This window comes from Ostrea edulis, chromosome 3 (assembly GCF_947568905.1).
Source record: "Ostrea edulis chromosome 3, xbOstEdul1.1, whole genome shotgun sequence".
Classification (NCBI taxonomy): Eukaryota; Metazoa; Mollusca; class Bivalvia; order Ostreida; family Ostreidae; genus Ostrea; species Ostrea edulis.
This window is the reverse complement of record NC_079166.1, coordinates 2,105,052-2,124,923: the sequence shown is the minus strand read 5'-3', so window position 1 is coordinate 2,124,923 and position 19,872 is coordinate 2,105,052. Positions and strand designations below refer to the sequence as shown.

Here is a 19,872-nt window from a genome sequence, read left to right as displayed (position 1 = left end):
ATACTGCCATTTACAGCTTGTATTGCTTTAACTTTTGAGTCTTCCGATATAATTCTTTCACGCATTTAAGATCCAAAATAAATTTATTTGAATACTCTTTCACATTTTGTTGTATCTTGATGATAAAAACACATTTAAAAACCCCACAAAGAACAAACTTTCTTGGCCGAGATATTTAAAAAAATAAAGAGGGTGTTGCACCGAAGCGGGAATTTTCCCTAATCGGAGCTCCGTGCCAGCATTCGTGACGTAGAACTGACCTTCAATCATATCTATACTCATTGCGCATCTGCCATTTAAATACCTGAAGGATTCCCCAGTACTAGGGACAAGCCTAATACATTTTGTCAATACATTATACATTGTACATGTAGTCTCAAGATAATTTTTGAAATCGTGAAAATCAAATGGTCTTTTTTTCTGAGTATCAGATACAATGTATACGGTTACATGTTACGAGTGTATCAAATATTTAATATTCTATACTACTACAGTCCAGAAGCTCTTACACTCGTGTGTATTATTTTCTACAACCAACAATTGGCAACTGTACATATCTCTGACCACAAAACAAAATATGGGAAGTTTAATACGCATTTATAAAGTTCAACATTAATCGAAGTACATGCACCTGTAAAAATTGATTCAACATAGCAATTTGATACTGGAATACATATACACTCAAACTGTTTAACGGTTATTTACCTTGTTTGGCCTTAAAGTTTTTCTTCCAAAGCGTTGCATAGTTCACAACTGATTTTCGTAAAAGGCACCATGTCTTTGTCAACAACTTTCATTTAGAACAAGATGTGTTTGTGAAACACAAATGCCCCCGATATTGGCCAATTCCGAAGATGGCCAAGGTCACAAGGGCAAATATCTTGGTACCAGGAGAAAGATCTTGTCACAAGAAATGCTCATGTACAATATGAAAGCTCTAATATTTACCATTTAGAAGTTATGACAAATGTAAAAAAAAAAAAAAAAAAAAAAAAATTAAAAGTAGGTCAAATGTCAAGGTCAAAAGGTTCAATACCAACGGAAAGGTCTTGTCACAGGGAATACTCATGTAAAATATCAAAGCTCTATCACTTACTATTCAATAGTTATTAGCAAAGTTAAAGTTTTCAAAAAGTAGGTCAAACTCCAAGGTCAACGTCACGGGGTAAAAAATGTTGGTACCCACGAAAAGATCCTGTCACAAGGAATACTCATGTGAAATATCAAAGCTCTAGCACTTACTGTTCAAAAGTTATTTGCAAGGTTAAAGTTTTCAAAAAGTAGGTCAAACTCCAAGGACAAGGTCACGGGGTCAAAAATGTTGGTACCCACGGAAAGGTTTTGTCACAAGGAATACTCATGTGAAATATCAAAGCTCTATCACTTACTGTTCAAAAGTTATTAGCAAGGTTAAAGTTTCAGACAGAATTACAGAATGACAAACAGAACAAAAACAATATGCCCCCCAATCTTCGATCTCGGGGGCATAAAAAAACAAAAAAGTTCTCGTTAGCAGCCTTGACTATTAAAACACAGGTATTGCATGCTGTATTCGGCGTGTTTGTTGAGAGTTCTATTCACAAACTAAACAGGTTGGAAGTTTATTTCAAATTCGGAACATGGTAATGAACAGAGATTTGACATGAAACATTCATAAAAACTAGAAGCGTGTTTCAATTAAGAAAAAAAATCTAGATGGAAAACGTAATATAAAAAAAAATGTGTTCGTGAGGGAGTCGAACCCGGTCGTCTTAAAAATAGAAAACATCTTTACATATAAGAGTCGACGACCTTACCCACTGAACCACGCAGTAGACCATGCTTTATGAAGGAAAATTAACGTACAGGTGAAGTTGAAAATAATACCAGTGAAGTCGTTTCCATTTTTTAAAATTTACAAAAAAATGCCCTCGTGAAACAAAATTTCAAAGCGACAGTTTTTTTTTAGAGGAAAACTCGAAGAACATATTCATGCTAAATCTATTTTATTTCACGGAGGCAGTTTTTCTGAAATTCGGGGATACCCCTCCATTTTAATGCCAAAAATCATATAAATCGCTTGATTTAAACTCGAAATATTTTTGGCTAATTTTGTCAATACTTGTCTTTTAAATTTATTTTCAAAAATTATTGAATCAAGACATACGTTCCAATCGGTTTTATCATATATTTGAATAACTTAATTTTTTTCGATCTTTCATGCAACACCTTTAGGGAAATTAACACGAGACGTGCAACACCTTCTTTCATTTTTGAAAATACATGAGGGTATGAAATGAGATGCTTCACAATGACATATGAAGCAGTAGATACCCCCATGTATTTTCAAAAATGAAGTTTGAAACTTATATTTACCTTTCAATTTCACTTGTCAGAATTCCTGGCCATTAAAGTAGATGTACACATTTATGGTATCATTACAATTTGAAGAGATATCAAAGGCAAAAACATTGGAAACATCAGGTGAGCTAAAAAAAAGAAACGAAATTGTAGCTGGCATATACATACCCCCTCTACATGACCAAAGTCATTTAATTTAAGTATTTCACAATTCTTATTTTTCCATCCGAACAACCAATACAAAGGTCGTTTTTATGGTCAATACATAGTGACACTGGTTTCGCTTGACTTTCTGCAATTGGAAAGGTTAACAGAGTAAGAAATCTGCCATCTTTGTCTAAAATATGAACCCCGTGGTTATTTTCATCGGCAATAAGAATGTTTCCGAGCAGATCTGTGCATATTCCTCGAGGAAGAAATGGAGTAGACAATGCCGCATCTGCCCCATTATAAGTAAATCTATGTTCCCCATCTGCAGAGATAACGCAAACTATGTTCATATCCATGGACAGACAGATATCACCATTGATATTTTCAGCGATATATACACTTAACTTGTTGGTTTTAAATATTGGTTCTGGAATCCAGTTTTTCCACATGAGTGAAAAACGTCGACAACATCTGCCTTTGATATTGTATCGTGCCACTGCACCAAAATTTCCTTCTCCGTGGACTAATCCTGTCAAAATTTCTCCATTTCTTGTGGAAGAAATGCATCCAGGTAACATGGGCGTCAAATCTAAAAACATTTCGTCGTTTTGTGCTGTTGATTTAAATAATGCGGATTTATTCTTTCTAAAAATCAGAATGCCTTCGTTTGTGACACACAGCGGTTTATTTTTCAACATGTCAATGTTTGCCTCTTTTCGTGCAAAAATATTACACTTCCTATCGTAGTTCCTAAACTCAGACAGGTTTCCTGAATAAACCCAAAACGTGCAAGAACTGTTGGTTGTTTGACAACAAAGAGACTGGATTTGTCCTTCGTCTATTGCGATCGTTTGAAGTACCACTACACCAGCTGACAATAATGGCCGATCTTCTAAGAAGTTATAAAGCATTCCTGTTGCTATGTTGAAATTTCCCTCTTTATCATGTACATATTTGACAATGCCAGGAAACGTTAAATCGGGACATTCCTCGGGCATTGTATCACCAATTCGACAATTTGTATACAAAATAAAAGAGCTTTTCTTCTGCAGGTCATCACTTTGAAAATCAAAGACAAATTCTTTCATGTGTTGAATGTGTGAAAGAAAGCGGTTTTCTTCAACTTTGAGTATATCTAAGTTGACATTCTTTCTGCCGTCAACATCTTTTAGAATATGCTTTTTAGCTTCTTCGACTTGTGATATCGCTTTTTCAAAATGGGCAAAGATTTCTTCTTTCACTTCTTTATTATTTTTCAATTCCAATGCCTGTCTTTCTCCGATTTCTTTCAATCTTGCTTCATACTTAGGTAGCTCAGCGACAACTGTTGACAACTTCTTCTCCAATTTTTCCTTCTTCCTTCTAAACATCTCAGGAAATTCTATCAGTTTGTGACCATTATGTTCACCCACCAGACATTTTTCACAGACGGGAATCTCGCAGTCACGACACCCAACGGTTGCATGATACATCTGATGGTTTTTGCAAACACAAGACGATGGAAATTCGTGGGACAAATTCAAAGCTTCAGAAGTCAATTGTACAACTTCATGATAAAAACTAGCTTTACTTCTGCAATGGATATATTTACATCGATCACATAATCTGTCATGACAAGTTCTGCACAAATGTTCAGCCGTATTTTCACACGTGTCACATTTTATTGCCGTCTGCATTTGCTCATACACCTTTCCAGATGATATAGCCATGGCCAATAACCATACCTACAATACATTTACTTATAATGCAATGGACTCTCTCTACTCACATTATGCTATTACACCGGTAATTTCCCATTCAAAATGTACTTCAATAAACGTATTCAAAAGAATTTTTTCATGCGCCATTTTTCTCATTTCCCCTTATTATTTTCTCTTAATTCTTGTACCCCCGGTTAGGAAAGGATCAATTCAAGGTAACAAAAAACAAAAAAACAACACCCCCCCCCAAAAACCCACACAAAGACATGGGCCACATCGCTCACCTAAGCCGTCTTAGCCCTGCCGTTGTTCAAGGTCAAAGTATAACAAGGTATTGTCATAAACAATCTATATACAAAGTATGCCACAAGAAATTTATATAGAAGATGTGAAAAATTTACCTTAAATAGTTCAGGACATATTGAATAAGTCACATTTTTATTAAAGTAGGTCAAACTTCCAGGTCAAGGATAAGATCACACACCATTGAATGCAAGGTGAAGATAGCGAACAGTGATCAATCTTAATCACATGAAAAAAGATATTGCCATAAAGAATGTATATACAAAATATGAAAGCCCTAGCTTAAATCATGCATCATACATGTATATGGCGCGAGGCGGATTTGAACTATGGCAAAAATAACCACAGCATACATGTATACTGCCAGCGGTGCAGCTGAATGAGCTATTCTATGCAATGTTATACTAGTGTAAATATGAACATAGTTTTCAACAAAAACAAACAAGAGGCCCATGGGCCACATTGCTCACCTGCGTCACCTTGGCTCATATTCAAAGATTTTCCCTATGTATTCGCAAGTAAAACTTTGATCCCTATTGTTGCCCTAACCTACCCCCAGGGGCCATAATATCAATATACTTGAATCTGCACTATATATGGAAGCTTTCATGTAAATTTGTACTTTCCTAGTCCAGTGGTTCTTGAGAAGAAGATTTTTAAAGATTTTTCCTATATACAGTAAAATATCTGTATCTCGAATATGGTTTATCTCGAATACCCCGCTTGAGTCGAAGTCAACCGCCGGTCCCGGCCGTTTTCCCTATATAAATGATTTTAAAAACTTCTGATATTTCGAACACGGTAATCTCGAATACTCCACTTATGTCGAAGTATTTTCAAGGTCCCATACCCTAAATTCACCTGGTTTATCTCGAAGTGCAGTCAATTTTCCGCTCTGCTTACCATACCTGACGTCGTTAAGTCACACATACACACCCGCGGCTACATCAATTATAATTAATGACCGCTAATCGACCCTCGCCTTTTCCGAGTAGACCCAGGTCACAATAAATGGCTCAACAGCTTGGGTGATCAGTGACGCCTTTCAACATTACGGCTACAGTTCACCGCCAATTATGAACTAACACACCCGATTCCAGGGATGGTGGTTTGAATGACACACGCTCTATCATTAACATGTGGGTTAGATAAACGCACAAAATCGTCGAAGTACGCTTGAAGATAATGCTCTCAATAATGATAATGCATTTAATAATACACGCTTCATCATTAAAACTAGTACAGAGAAAACACGAAAAGGACTCGAGCCACGAACACCCTGTAATGGCCTATGCGTGGGGTGAAATCTAAAGTGTCTTTTGCTGATTTTTTCTACCCTTGATTTCCATGTATACTATTTACCCAAATCACATGTCACCTTAATTTGTGAAACCGGATGTTGATTACTTGAAATTAAATGTCAAACCCATACATGTATTTGATTTTTTTCCGGATTTTACCACCTCTTTTTTCACTTTGAGGCAATAATTTTTATATTGCGTATGTTTCGCTCTAAGATTTAATTCGATTGAATAAAAATTGGTAATGAAAGGTATTCTTTCCAATGAAAAAACCTTGCAGCGACGTTCAAGTTGCTATCGAAAAATAACTTTTTTGAAATATCGCGAGAGGAAGAGGAATAGTCGTCTGAACAGCTGACATCAGTATATGTGATGCATTGTGATTACTGTGGATACAGGTGCCAATTAAAATGCTTCATTCTGTTGATTCCTAAAAATTAGATACGCGAGTATTACAGAATTTCCATTCTACAGCAAGTACATTTGTATTACCGATTATATAGCCGGGAGTTAACATTTTCAATCAAATCTTTTAAAGTTTTGCACCTCGAATCAGTACGCTACGCGGGGTTATCACTAGGCCAACCACTCATCGGGCCAGTGATATATGTAAGTGCATATGAATTGGAAGTGCGGGAATAGTAGTAAAAACTTCTTGTACATTCTACTTTTATTTGAAAATGATAAGTAATCTTTCTGATTTTGTCTGGGGGAAAAAACAACATACAGTATCCCTCACACATAATCTTGCTCATTCACATAAAGTGTCTCCAGTCATTCAGCTATCCTGATATATTTCCAGTTAAAGAGACACTACAGCTCATTTTGCGCAAAAATCATGAAATGACAATTTTCCCAGCGCTTTCTCAATTTTTGTTGCATTGTTGAAAGTATGAACTTTGCGAAAATAACACTTATCTAAAGTTAAAAATTATCGTTTTAACGTAAAAATTAATACTTTTTGATGGCCTATACACAAAATATCGAGTCTCCTCCTTTCAATCTTCAGACGCATGCGCATAGACAGTAAACAGTGCAGCATGTCGTCCAGAGAGAGAAAGTGTAGTTGATAGATCTAGAATTTTGACAGATTCTGTGAGAAAAGAGGTAAAATTAGAATGAGATAAAACTCATACGTGAAATAAAATTTACCTTGGTATCAGTTTGACCGTTGGAAAACAAAGAGCTCGGAGAAACACATGTAACTCAGTGGCGGATCTAGGATTTCCGAAGAGGGGTGTGAAAGTCAAAGATTAGCCAAAGTAATCGGCCATTCTGGTGCAAAATTTGGATTTTCATTCACAATCTGTGGGGTAAAAAGGGAGGGGGATCCTGGCCCCCTAAATCTGCCATTGAGACTAGCTGCGAAGACACCACGTTTAAAAGTAAGTGCTATTTTTATCTGAACACGACACGTGTTAGTTGTAAAAACATCGGTCAGTGGGAACATGGAAGGTTTCTGTTGAAATAATGATTTATAATTACTTATTATAAGGAGCAGGGAATAATCTTATACTTGAAAGGTGAGTGTGGACCCCCTTGAAGGGGAATTTAAATAATTTCCTACAGAACACCTTTGCTGTCATTCAAAACCACGTGATGTAAATACGCATTCAAAAGTCCGAGTCAGCATGAAGAAACCTTTGAATTCCGAACGATCTTCAAAGCGCAGTTGAGAGTAAATTGATGCATCCCAATTGTTCAAAATTGTCAGTATCGATATGAAATTTATCATTTTATCAATACATGGTTTTAAAAACAATTTCTTTAATATATTCCCGCACATGAATTTAATCATAAATCTTCCTTGCTTACATACATTTGTTTTGTCAACCTGATATATGAGTCAAAATTGTTACATATAGTGTTTTGTAATGCATTTTCTTTACTTTTAATTACAATGAGAAGTAACTATATGCATGGTTTCAGACATACATACATACATAATTTATTAAATTAATTAATTTTTTAATTAAAAAGAGTAGTTGTTTTCTCAAATGATCTTTTTACACATTCAAATGACGGTTTTAAGGAGTTTAACTCATATTTGTAAAAATGCAAGGGAGGCTACTGTAAGTTAAAATAAGTGGCGGATCCAATGGAACGTACACACAATTTTCAATAGAAAATAGAGGACAAAAACATATAAATGGAATTTATTAATATTTTCATAGTATAATATTACCCCTTCATTTTTTTAATCAACACATCCAAACCTGTGATATAGATCTACCATAGTATAATGATTATTGTACAAGTATTACATGTACTGGTCAGGGTTAAATAGTGCATTTCAGTTTAAAAGTACATGTAACATATTGTGTTTATATTTCTACCTAGCCATTTATTATTGAATGTGAAGAGAGCGATGCCTTAATTGAAGGTCTAAGTTATTTATTATAATTTATTTTTTAAAAATATTATTATCCCAATTTTTTACCTCACTCATTTAAAGTTCTGCACTATTACATGTACATGACTTTATTATTATTCCTAATGAAACAAAATCAAATGATTTACATCCAGTGTTTTTCACACCAAATTCAGAAGCTACGATTGTGCCTTACTGATTTGGAAAAATTATCAACTTATTTTGATTTTAGGATTTTTTAAATATTGAACTCCTCCATAAATAAATGTGTGGGTAAATGGGTGCGTGCGTGTGTGTTTGTGTGTAAACTATTGGAATTTTGTAACTATAGATTTTTAAAAATTTTTTCTTTTTGCTACTTATTCATGCGACATGGCATACATCTCGATTATGAAATGGAAATTATACAAGGTTATCTTGATACTGTCCAATATTCACTTTATGGGGATGCCATTAACGCAGGTCATACGTAAAATATTTGTAACATATTGTTTTAAAAGTGCAAATAATTTTGACACGATTGGGGGGGGGGGGGGGGGGGATTTTGACAATTTTTAAGGGAAACGGCCTGAATAATGTCTTAATACTTAAGTATGTATGAATAACACTGACATAATTTACTTCAGCGTGCATTTGGAGAGGGTTAATATAGACAATGCCTGTTGTCCAATCCATTTGTGTTTTCTGCATATTAAGATTGATATTTTGATTTATTTCCGTTTCCAAATTGATTTGTTACAGATGCCTAGAAAAAAGTCGTATAAGTGTTTTAACTGCCCTAGAATTATGAAACAAACTGATATATGTTATATATCAAAGATTCATAGGAATGTAATAAGCAGACTATCTGGAAGAACACCTAGTCACCGTGATTTTCTGTGTGACAAATGCAGACATATATGCAGGTCCTATGTACAGAAAATACGGCAAATCAAATCCAGAACTCAAGAGGAGTAATCTTTCATCTATAAACCAACCATCCTTTTCTACGTCCCTTAGTCCTTCTTCTGTTCAATTGTCATTCCCATGTACAGCTAGAGGTCACTCTTCTTGCATACTTAACATATTTATTTCAGTTCATACAAAAACTTTACGCGGTAGCCGAGAGTTAGATCGTTCGTCCTGCATGCGGTAGGACGGGGTTCGAATCCCGGCCGCGTTTAATCTAAGTCGTAAAAACGGGTAGTGACAGTTCCATCGCCAAACGCTAGGCATCAGGGGATGTCCCATGTCGCAGTAGGTGTGGTACGCTAAAGAACCCTCACTGCTTAATGGCCGTAAGCGCCGAGCATAGGCCTAAAATTTGAAGCCCTTCACCGGTCTTGGTGACGTCTCCATATGTGTGAAAAATTCTCGAGCGAGATGTTAAGTAAGATACAGTCAATCAATCAATCAAAAACTCTAATATATTATGTATAATACCTTTTATTTAATGATAAGAAAGGATGATATCATGAATTTGTATCTGAATACCAATAGTTCATAAACAAGTTTTTAAATGATTAACCCAGCTAGTCTGCAATTCTGCATATATTTGCATAACAATAAGATATCATCAAATGATATAAATATATACAAGTCGCCGTTTTATACGTTTTAATTTTCACCCACTAATAACATTTCGCTTAGAATTTCTTTCTTTTATTTCTTTGTTTTATCACACGGAGGTGTACGGGGGCACAAAGGAGGCACAGGTGACATCCACGGAGTTCCCCCGCGGACTTAAAAGTCTACTTCGCTCAGAAAAATGACTTCAGATGTGCCTACAATTTTAAAGGTCAACCATGTTTTATAAAAAAAAAAAAAAAAAAATTGGTTCACGAGGGTGATGTTTAAAAAATCAATTTTCCTAATTAGTTACTATAATTACTCAAGTTTAACCAAAATTATAGAGTTGTCTCTCTTTTTATCCTCAATTAATATCAATTTTAATGGAAATTGATACAAATAGATATCCAACTTTAAAAAAATAATAAACTCGTCTCTGAGGTAGACGGTAAAACAACATTGTTTGCTGTGGTCCTTTCACTGCATGAAATTTTGATTTTTGATCACGATTTTTCAATTATGTCCAATATAGCGGGAAAAAAATGTAAAGTGGGGCGAGGGGGCAATATATCTCAAATCTAAACGTCGTGATAGAAAATATAGAAGTTCCTAGTATTTTAACAGTTCTGATTTACAATCAGAATAAGCCCCAAAAATATATATTAACCTCTACGTCCATTTTTTTTTTTTTTTTTTTTTTTTTTTTTTTTTTTTTTTTTTTTTTTGTGTTTTACACTGTGATTCTCATAACGTCAACACCATGACGTTATTTAGTTTTCATGCTGAAAAACAATACAAAGTTTAAACGACTGTAAAATGATAACTAGAAAAGATATTGTTATAAAATAAATTGTTCTATGACTTATAAATCTTAGAGCATCAACTGTGAAAGTCTCATTTATTTTTGCTAAAGGGCCAATTTTAATACTTTGTGGCTCTAGTCCTTTCTTTACTAAACATTTAAAAGTTTGGTTTTTTCTTTTTGAACCCGTCTTTTTTTGGGTTTCTTACGTGATAGGTTCTTTCATTACAACGCAATAACTACATCCCAGTCGAGCCTGGACATCAGTAAACTTAAAGTAAGCATACAGGCACGATCATCTTAATTTTGAAACACATTGTGAATTCAATGGCAAATAAAACTTCAAATTACTCGCCCTTGATTACAGGTGGCGCACGATCCGTTAACGTCCAAAGCCATGTTTAGATTAGAAAGTTGTTGAATATTTAGTAACGATGGCGGATTACGGTTCGTAGGACCTCACTGCGCTTAGAGACGAACTTAGAAAACGCATTGCAAGACTCTCTGAGCGGAAAGGAAAGCACTTTGAGAGTTTCAACTGAAACCGAATTTTCTCTGTCACATCGATTAAATAAAGACATTCAATACACATTGAACGTTTTTCATTATAAACTACTTCGTGGTGAAGTTTACATACTTAAACAGTAGTTTAGGTTGAATATAATATGTTTTACGGCGTGACCGTGTTTGAGGGCGAAGCAAATAAATTTTGGCATTAGTATCTATATCCAAAACAGGACAAAACAACCCGAAGTTAGCACGAGGACGCGCGTACGGAGCTGTATCAAAGCATCCTAATTTTGGATATTTGATCCGCCTATAGGCCAATCCGAAAACATGAGTTATCTTTCCTTGATCCGGGACGTATGCGCTTGCGTAACAGTAGTTTAAGACTTCCGGGTAGTATATTCGAGAAGCGTCATTATCAACAGTGCAAAAGGCCGCAAAGATATTGCTGTATAATTTTACAGTAATCACGCCAACAAATATTTTAACATTAATAAAAAAAATCCCAATGCATAGGTTTACTTCATACACGTGAAAATAACCAACGTTGCATGTAAAAATAATAGAAAATTAACGTTGTAAGTAGAGGAGGACCCCCCCCCCCCCCCCCCCCCCGGATAGAATGTTCTATCGTTAAAGTGAAGGGCATGTCCCGAGACGCAGTTAGATTATTCTAACTACTCCCCCCATTTTCCAGAATTTTACGTGTTTTATGACTGAAATTAGTATATATCATATATTGCATACATTTCCTCAGAATCTTTAGCCCGTGTTTTAATGCAGTCAGATTTATAGGCCTAATAAAATATCAGAAGTTACTTGTTCAATATCAATGTAGTACATTCAGCGATAAAAGTTCTGCCACGATGTACGTCTAGGTATGTCGGAGCTGACACCTCTGGATTCTGAAAATGTACATCTCCTTGATTGGCGAGTAAAATTTATCCCAGCCTGCACTTGTAAGTGAGAGGCCACTGACAGATTTCCAGCTGTCTGCCCACAAATTTTACAAGTATAACGATAAAGAAATTCGTCGTCACAAACCATCTTTAAACTGACATTTACACATGCAATGTTTTGAAAATAAAATAACTTATAATTGAACGACCTGAATTTATAGTCGGCAAGAGTGCGTACCTGTACATAAAGCCATTTTGGGTAAAATATTTGGAGTTTTACTCAAATTATTTTGTAAATTTGTGGCGAAAGGGGAGGGGGGGGGGTGGTCTAAATATGTCATTGTAATTTCTGTTATGACACAATACGCGCCTACATAATCAAGTACATTTCAAGGAGGCTAAAACGAATAAAAGAGGGAAGATACAGAGACGTCAAAAGCATTCTATTGGGGGTTAAACTTATCTTCCCCTAGAGAGTACATTTGAGAATATGGCAGCCCCCCCCCCCTCCCGGGATCACACAGGTCTATGAAAAATAATTTATATCAATCGAGCAATATTGAACAAAATTAATTTAAAAAAAATTATTTGATTACCTAATTTTCTGCATTTTAAACATATCAGTTGATATTAACAATTCCAACTTCATACTGCAGTGTACAATTTGTGATTTGCACACAGAATGAACACGGCCAGGTACTTTGGAGAAAGTTACCCAAACCTTGCAATCTGGTTTATTTTTGAAAGAGTCGATTGGTAGTGGTGGGATAATTTTAGCCCTGATAAAACAATGAGAGCATTGATTTCCTAATTTAATTGATTTTTTTAAAATTATTTTGGAAAGGGGGGGCGGGGTGTTATGCAAGATCTTTTCAGTGTCGATCCTTGTTAAAAACCAAGCTTTGAGTTGATGAGATGCCATAATCTCTTGAAAATCAGAAGTTCTGTTCTGATTTCATGCAAAATAATTATGTCAGTCGTTATATTGGAGACATATGTAAACAAATGAATGTCTGTGTGATTTCCAATTTAATTTTTAACCCCCCAACCCCCCCCCCCCCCCCGAAAAATCACACCCGACTCGATCAAGAAATTCGTTTTTGTTTCCATTAACATTTTATTACTCTCTCGTACAAATGATTTCAACTGTTTTCGATTTTGAACAGCACCTATACTAATATAACTCTTATAATTTATGCGAAGTCTGAGTGTGTTACTACCCGGAAGTTGTCATATTCACACTAAATGTAAGAATACAAAGAGAGATAACTCACGTTTTCGGAAAGGCCTATATATATTGAACGCGGGAAATATAACGCAATTGATGTAAACAGTACATTGTGACGTCATATTCAGCGTAGTTTGAACCACAACAACAAACATGGCGTTTATGGTGGAGTGATTATATATTATATGATTAAGAAAATAAAATTTACATGCTTTTACGAATTTTATGTAACATCTCAGAACGACGTGAACTAGGGTAGACGAGATTCAAAATGGAGAAATACATGTCCACGCGATAGTATTCGAATGGACGCCATTAGTACCAAAATTTTCAAGTTCCATAGGTATGGTTTAATTTTTCATTGTTTTCCTGTATTTTCCTTTTAAACATGTATATACGTGTTACCTATAGGGAGAGCTCCGCTCTCACGGCCCTTCGGGCCGTGAGAGGGCTTCGCCCTCTATAATATACAATACATCATAATTCTTTATAAGTTGTTGAATTGCATATGTTTAAAACAATAAGATGCCCCCCCCCCCCCCCTCTCTCTCTCGATCATTAAGAATATCAATTATTAAATATATCCATAAAAATCTAAAATTCACGATAGAGAAGGCACATGTATACAGAGTACATGATATATCATACCACATTAAACAGTTTATTTGCGTGTTTTAACTTATATCACTTACGTGATGACGTCACGATAGGTAAACAGTTTGCGATTAACTTTTTTATTAGTCCATAAGGCAAACGAGAGCATAATAATTGGCAGGTCAAATAAATTTTACTACTCCATATGCTAGCTGAACAATAATGATTCAAAATTTCGAGCTTCTACATTTTAATTGAATATTACAATTTGGATTGCAAGTTAAGACGGAAGTTCAAGCTTTCTTTCAACTTCTAAATTCACGTCTCCATCCATATATTATGATTGATATACTATGAGTTGGTTGTACTCTGCGTGAAAAGCACGACTGTATCCTGCGTATAGGAATGGTTGTATCCAAATGACGTTTGTCCATGGTGTTGCAAGAAACTGATATCGGCCTACATAATTTGACCCGTGTTTACTTTCATGTATAAGATTTATCATGTTTATATGTACCATGACAGTTCATGATATGAATGATTTAAGACTAAAATACATCACTTAACAAATGTAGTACACTTTTCAATTTGAAGGTCAATTTGAATGTTCATACTTCAGATTGAAATCGAAGTTACAAGTAAATATTGAAAAACGTAATGCAATGATTTTTTAAAATAAAAACCACAATGAACAATAGGCCTATGTGTGGCTTTTATTATAAACACGACATTGTATATATGATAGTGAAATTTGTAATTTACTTCACTTGGATAAATTTATTGCTTTATGAATTTGCATTTAATTTTGATAAAAGTAGATATGATTCAAATTTTATTTCTAAAAAATTCAGAAATATTTTAATCTCTTGAGATGCATTTTTCTTCTGGTTTGCGTCAACGGTTAAAATAGGCTAGGACTGGTATTCGTTTCTTTGACGTATTGGACTGTACTTCCGTGGGTCAGTTGATAAACATGACATAACAACATAACTATGATAATGCAAACTTTGATAAGTTATGAAAGTTTGACAATTTCATCTCATATTTTGATTAATTTCATACGTATTGACTATTGAAGAATCCAGACTCGTTTTCCCTGAAATTCAAACAATATTTTACAACACTTTTTGAATTATAACAAAATTAACAATGAAAGTAAAGTGTTGAAATCAATTTACAATTCAGTCATCAAAAACGAAAACAAGACCTAAGAATATTCACTGCCTTACAGTTACAGTCTGATTATAGCCACCCCTCCATTACAGTCGTGTCGTCGTACCGAGTGACGACGTAGGGGGGGGGGGGGGGGTTCTATTAGCAATCGCGTTCATTCATATTTTGACGACCTTTGTTAACTCTAAAATTAATTTTTAAATAACATCTGAAATGTATTTTTGTACCATACTTGGTTTATATATTGAGGACTCAAATCTCCCCTGTTCGATTATAGATCTAGTCTAGAAAGAGGGGGGGGGGGGTGTCATAGAATTATAAGATCATTGATGACTGTATCACTAAGGATAGATAACATTTCAGCATAAAACATCCATGCAGAATATTACGATCTACAGAGCAAATGTTTAATCCCCCGTAAATACTTTCTGCAACAAAGTCGTCATCTGATATCTGTGAAGTCGGACTGAACTGAAGACTGAAGTTTATAGCGCACGACGCTGAGTGGAACTTAAAACGATCGTTGTCGCTGTCACATTTGATGACAATGAACCAATTGAATTTTTTAAAAGCTTCATATCTCGGGAATTCTACCCCCGCTCCCTATTTGCACAACAAAAACCTTACATTCTCTTATAAATCTTATGTACACCGGAAGTCAACAAGAACGTAAACGAGTCTTGCGCCACCTATGTTTGAAATAGGGGAAACAACTGACAAATATTCACAATTGGATGTTTATATGTATTTAAACAAAACTATAAGAAACGGAAACGGGGTTTTTGTTTATAATGCAAATCCCATACTATGCATGCAAGGTGAAGATAACGAACAGTGATCAATCTCATAACTCCTACAAGCAAGACAAAATAGATAGTTGGGCAAACACGGACCCCTGGACACACCAGAGGTGGGATCAGGTGCCCAGGAGGAGTAAGCATCCCCTGTTGACCGGTCACACCCGCCGTGAGCCCCATATCCTGATCAGGTAAACGGAGTTATCCGCAGTCAAAATCAGTGTGCCAAGAACGGCTTAACAATCGGTATGAAACACGTCAGACAGCATTTGACACAATGCGAGGTTGTATTGACGAACTAGATCGTTATAACGACCATAGAATTTGCGAAATGCTGACTTATTCTTGTGATATTGCACCTATAGAAGGAAATTGAACATTATTTGTGGACATTCTTGATATTTTGTTTTTGTTTATAATATTTCATATTTCAAGTTTCCCTATGTATTTCGGTCTTTAGTGCGTTTCTCAAAATGGCAGTTAGGGTCAGGAGTTGATGTTTTGTAAAATAAGCGACCCAGATACGGCAAACATAGAGAACATTATCAAAGTATGAGGAAGTAAGTAGCGAATATTTGATATGAAATTTTAATTTGTAGGTCCGAAATCTTCCACACTAGTCTGAATTTCGCTACTGTCATAGGGGAGAAATCACCCGGTGACCTGGACTGGTAAATGTCCTAGTAAAAATAAACAGGTGACTGACGTATATCTCTATTATCTTAAAAGAACTTTTAGCATGCAAGTAGATAAAACATTAATCCATGCCTGGAGACCGGCAAATTACGCATATCGCACATAGTTTCTGATTTTTTAGGCATTTGAAGCGATTGGGTAGTTTTCTATCTGGGTCAGAGTTAGACCCCTTGCTGTATTATGGTATCGCAGAGTTCGGGCCCAAATGGGCTTATCCCCTGTGCCGACCAGTCAAGATGTTTATCTGTCAGGGCATTATAAATTTATACGCCTTGTGTTTACAATTATATCATGTAATCGATAGTTGGCATCAATTCAGCAAGTTGATCTAGTGAAAATAATTACCGGTGTTGTCAATACCTTATATGCCATGTACTTTCGTTATCATTACCTAGAATTCTACTTGCATTAAATATTGCATAGTAAACCTTTTAAAAGTTACGCTGAACTAATATAACAGGGCGGTAGTGCTCAGACAGGGCCGTAAATTACATGGAGGCGGAGGAGGCTGCTGCCTCCTCCAACTTTTGAGCCAAAAAAAATTAAAATTTAAAGTTCATTAGAATTTATGTTGTTTCCAATAACTAAGAACATGATACATCCCTTAAAAAGCATTCCAAATCTTTCTTTTAGAATGAGTTAGTCAAGTAACATCTTAGAAGGCCCTAGAATCAAGGATTTTGCACGAAACGTGTTCAGTGTGCACAAAATGTGCTCAGCCCAGACCCCCGCCTAATTTCCTGCCTCCTCCAAATTGAAGGTTAATTTACGGCCCTGTCAGATTGAAACATTTTGTTCTAAACATTACAGAAACAAACTCTTAGGCCCACTTACCACTGAACTGTTTCCTGCATGTACAGTATAGTCGTAAGACACGGTATCCTGAATGACACTTGGCGATCCTCGCGTAGCTAGTCTCTCTCTTGCTCGTCGGAATTTTACGGAGACAGCCGAGCGTCTGGTTTTGTAGCTCGCACATAGTCTGGTCCCCGTCCCCATCACTCTTTTATCACGCGGGGACCAAACTAGGTGGGTGGGTATTTCACAAAACACAACCGAAAACCACAAAACACAACCGAACACCAAAAATAAAAGTTATCTATATATGATTTAAATACAAAAAAGATCTTTATGTGAATAATTCAACGTATTTTAATCACATTCTAACAACTAATTCGTAATCGAATTTGATGGGTAGTCCGGTACTGTAATGTTCATAGATGTAAAGTCACCGCCGAACACTCGTTCTCCACAATCTGTAAACGACCACCGAACATCTGTACACGACCACCGAACATCTGTACATCACTACCGAACATCTGTACATCACCACCAAACATCTGTACATCACCACCAAACATCTGTACATCACCACCAAACATCTGTACACCACTACCGAACATCTGTACACCACTACCGAACATCTGTACATCACCACCAAACATGTGTACACCACTACCGAACATGTGTACACCACTACCAAACATCTGTACATCACCACCAAACATCTGTACACCACTACCAAACATCTGTACACGACCACCAAACATCTGTACACCACTCCCGAACATCTGTACATCACCACCAAACATCTGTACACCACTACCGAACATCTGTACATCACCACCAAACATCTGTACATCACCACCAACAATCTGTACATCACCACCAAACATCTGTACATCACCACCAAACATCTGTACATCACCACCAAACATCTGTACATCACCACCAAACATCTGTACATCACCACCAAACATCTGTACACCACTACCGAACATCTGTACACCACTACCGAACATCTGTACATCACCACCGAACATCTGTACATCACCACCAAACATATGCATCTGTACATCACCACCAAACATCTGTACATCACCACCAAACATCTGTACATCACCACCGAACATCTGTACACCACTACCGAACATCTGTACACCACTACCGAACATCTGTACATCACCACCGAACATCTGTACATCACCACCAAACATCTGTACATCACCACCAAACATCTGTACACCAATACCGAACATCTGTACACAACCACCGAACATCTGTACACCACTACCGAACATCTGTACATCACCACCAAACATCTGTACATCACTACCGAACATCTGTACACCACTACCGAACATCTGTACACAACCGCTGAACACTTACAAATGTTAATTAAATTTGATTCATGGACATAAACACTGGTATTAAACTGATGATAGTAACGATCGTTACTATCATCCCAAGATGGCGGAAGGAGATTCGGGTAAAACCACGTTTACTTATTATATCTATTTGTATTGTTTATTTGCGAATGATATGTAGGTAAGAAATATCATACACTAGCAACAATTACGATCAGGTGTTATTTTATCTTTTATACGGCTCATATGAACAGAAAATTCGTCGTTGAAAAAAAAGTGCTGTCAGGTTTGCAGTGACAAGTATGCCTCATCTATTTAGATGATGTTATTGTGTATGGGAAAACATATGAAAAAATGTTACAAAGCCTAGAATTGGTCTTTGAAAAGTTAAGAGAAGCTGGTTTGAAGCTGTAGGCCAGGAAATGCACGCTGTTTGCAAAACACGTCAAATACTTGGGGCATGTTATATCTGAAAAGGGGGTCGAGACGGATGCGGAAAAGGTTGAAGCCGTTAAAAGGTGACCAGAGCCAGTGAACAAGACGCAAGTAAGGTCGTTCATTGGCCTCTGCAGCTATTTTAGGAAATTCGTAGCAAACTTTGCCTATATAGCTCGTCCATTACATCGATTGACTGAAGCATCGGTTGTTTTCAAATGGACAAATGAATGCCATATAGCTTTTGATGCGTTGAAAGCAAAACTAACATTAGCACCTATCCTCACGCATCCCGATTTCAGCAAACCATTTATCCTTGATACGGATGTGAGCCAAAATGCGATCGGCGCAGCCCTTTCACAGGTTCACAATGGACAGGAGAGGGTAGTAGCGTATGCCAGTAAGGTTCTCAGCAAGTCTGAGAGAAGATACTGCGTGACAAGGAAGGAACTCTTTGCAGTAGTTACATTTATAAAACATTTCAGGCATTTCTTGTACGGACACCAGTTTCTTGTGAGGACGGATCACAGTTCCCTTCGGTGGTTGCTTAGGTTTAAGGACCCTGAAGGGCAGTTAGCTCTATGGCTTGAGGCGATTTCGGCATACGATATGGAAATCGAGCATCGAGCTGGGCGACTGCATGGAAATGCAGATGGGCTAAGTAGAATTCCCTGCACACAATGTGGATATTTTGACGACTTGGAGAAACCAGATGTGCATGGGGACTATGCAAGAACATTGAAACAGGAGGTTAAAGACGTGGGTACTGCTGAATTAAGCAGTCTAGTAGAAATGCAGGATGAAAGTCGGGATATAAGACTTGTAAAGGATTGGATGGAGGATGGGAAGCGTCCAGAGTACACTGAAGTTACTGTTGAAAG

General features: G+C 36.4%; 1 protein-coding gene across 1 annotated transcript in view; it reads right to left on the bottom strand.

The window, feature by feature from the left end:
• Positions 1-17,378, bottom strand: part of LOC125675806 (uncharacterized) — a 29,171-nt gene extending 11,793 nt beyond the window's left edge. Inside the window, exon 1 of the mRNA XM_056159716.1 lies at positions 17,244-17,378. The gene's annotated coding sequence lies outside the window, so the exon portion shown is untranslated. The remainder of the gene's footprint in view (positions 1-17,243) is intronic.
• Positions 17,379-19,872: the final 2,494 nt, after the last annotated feature.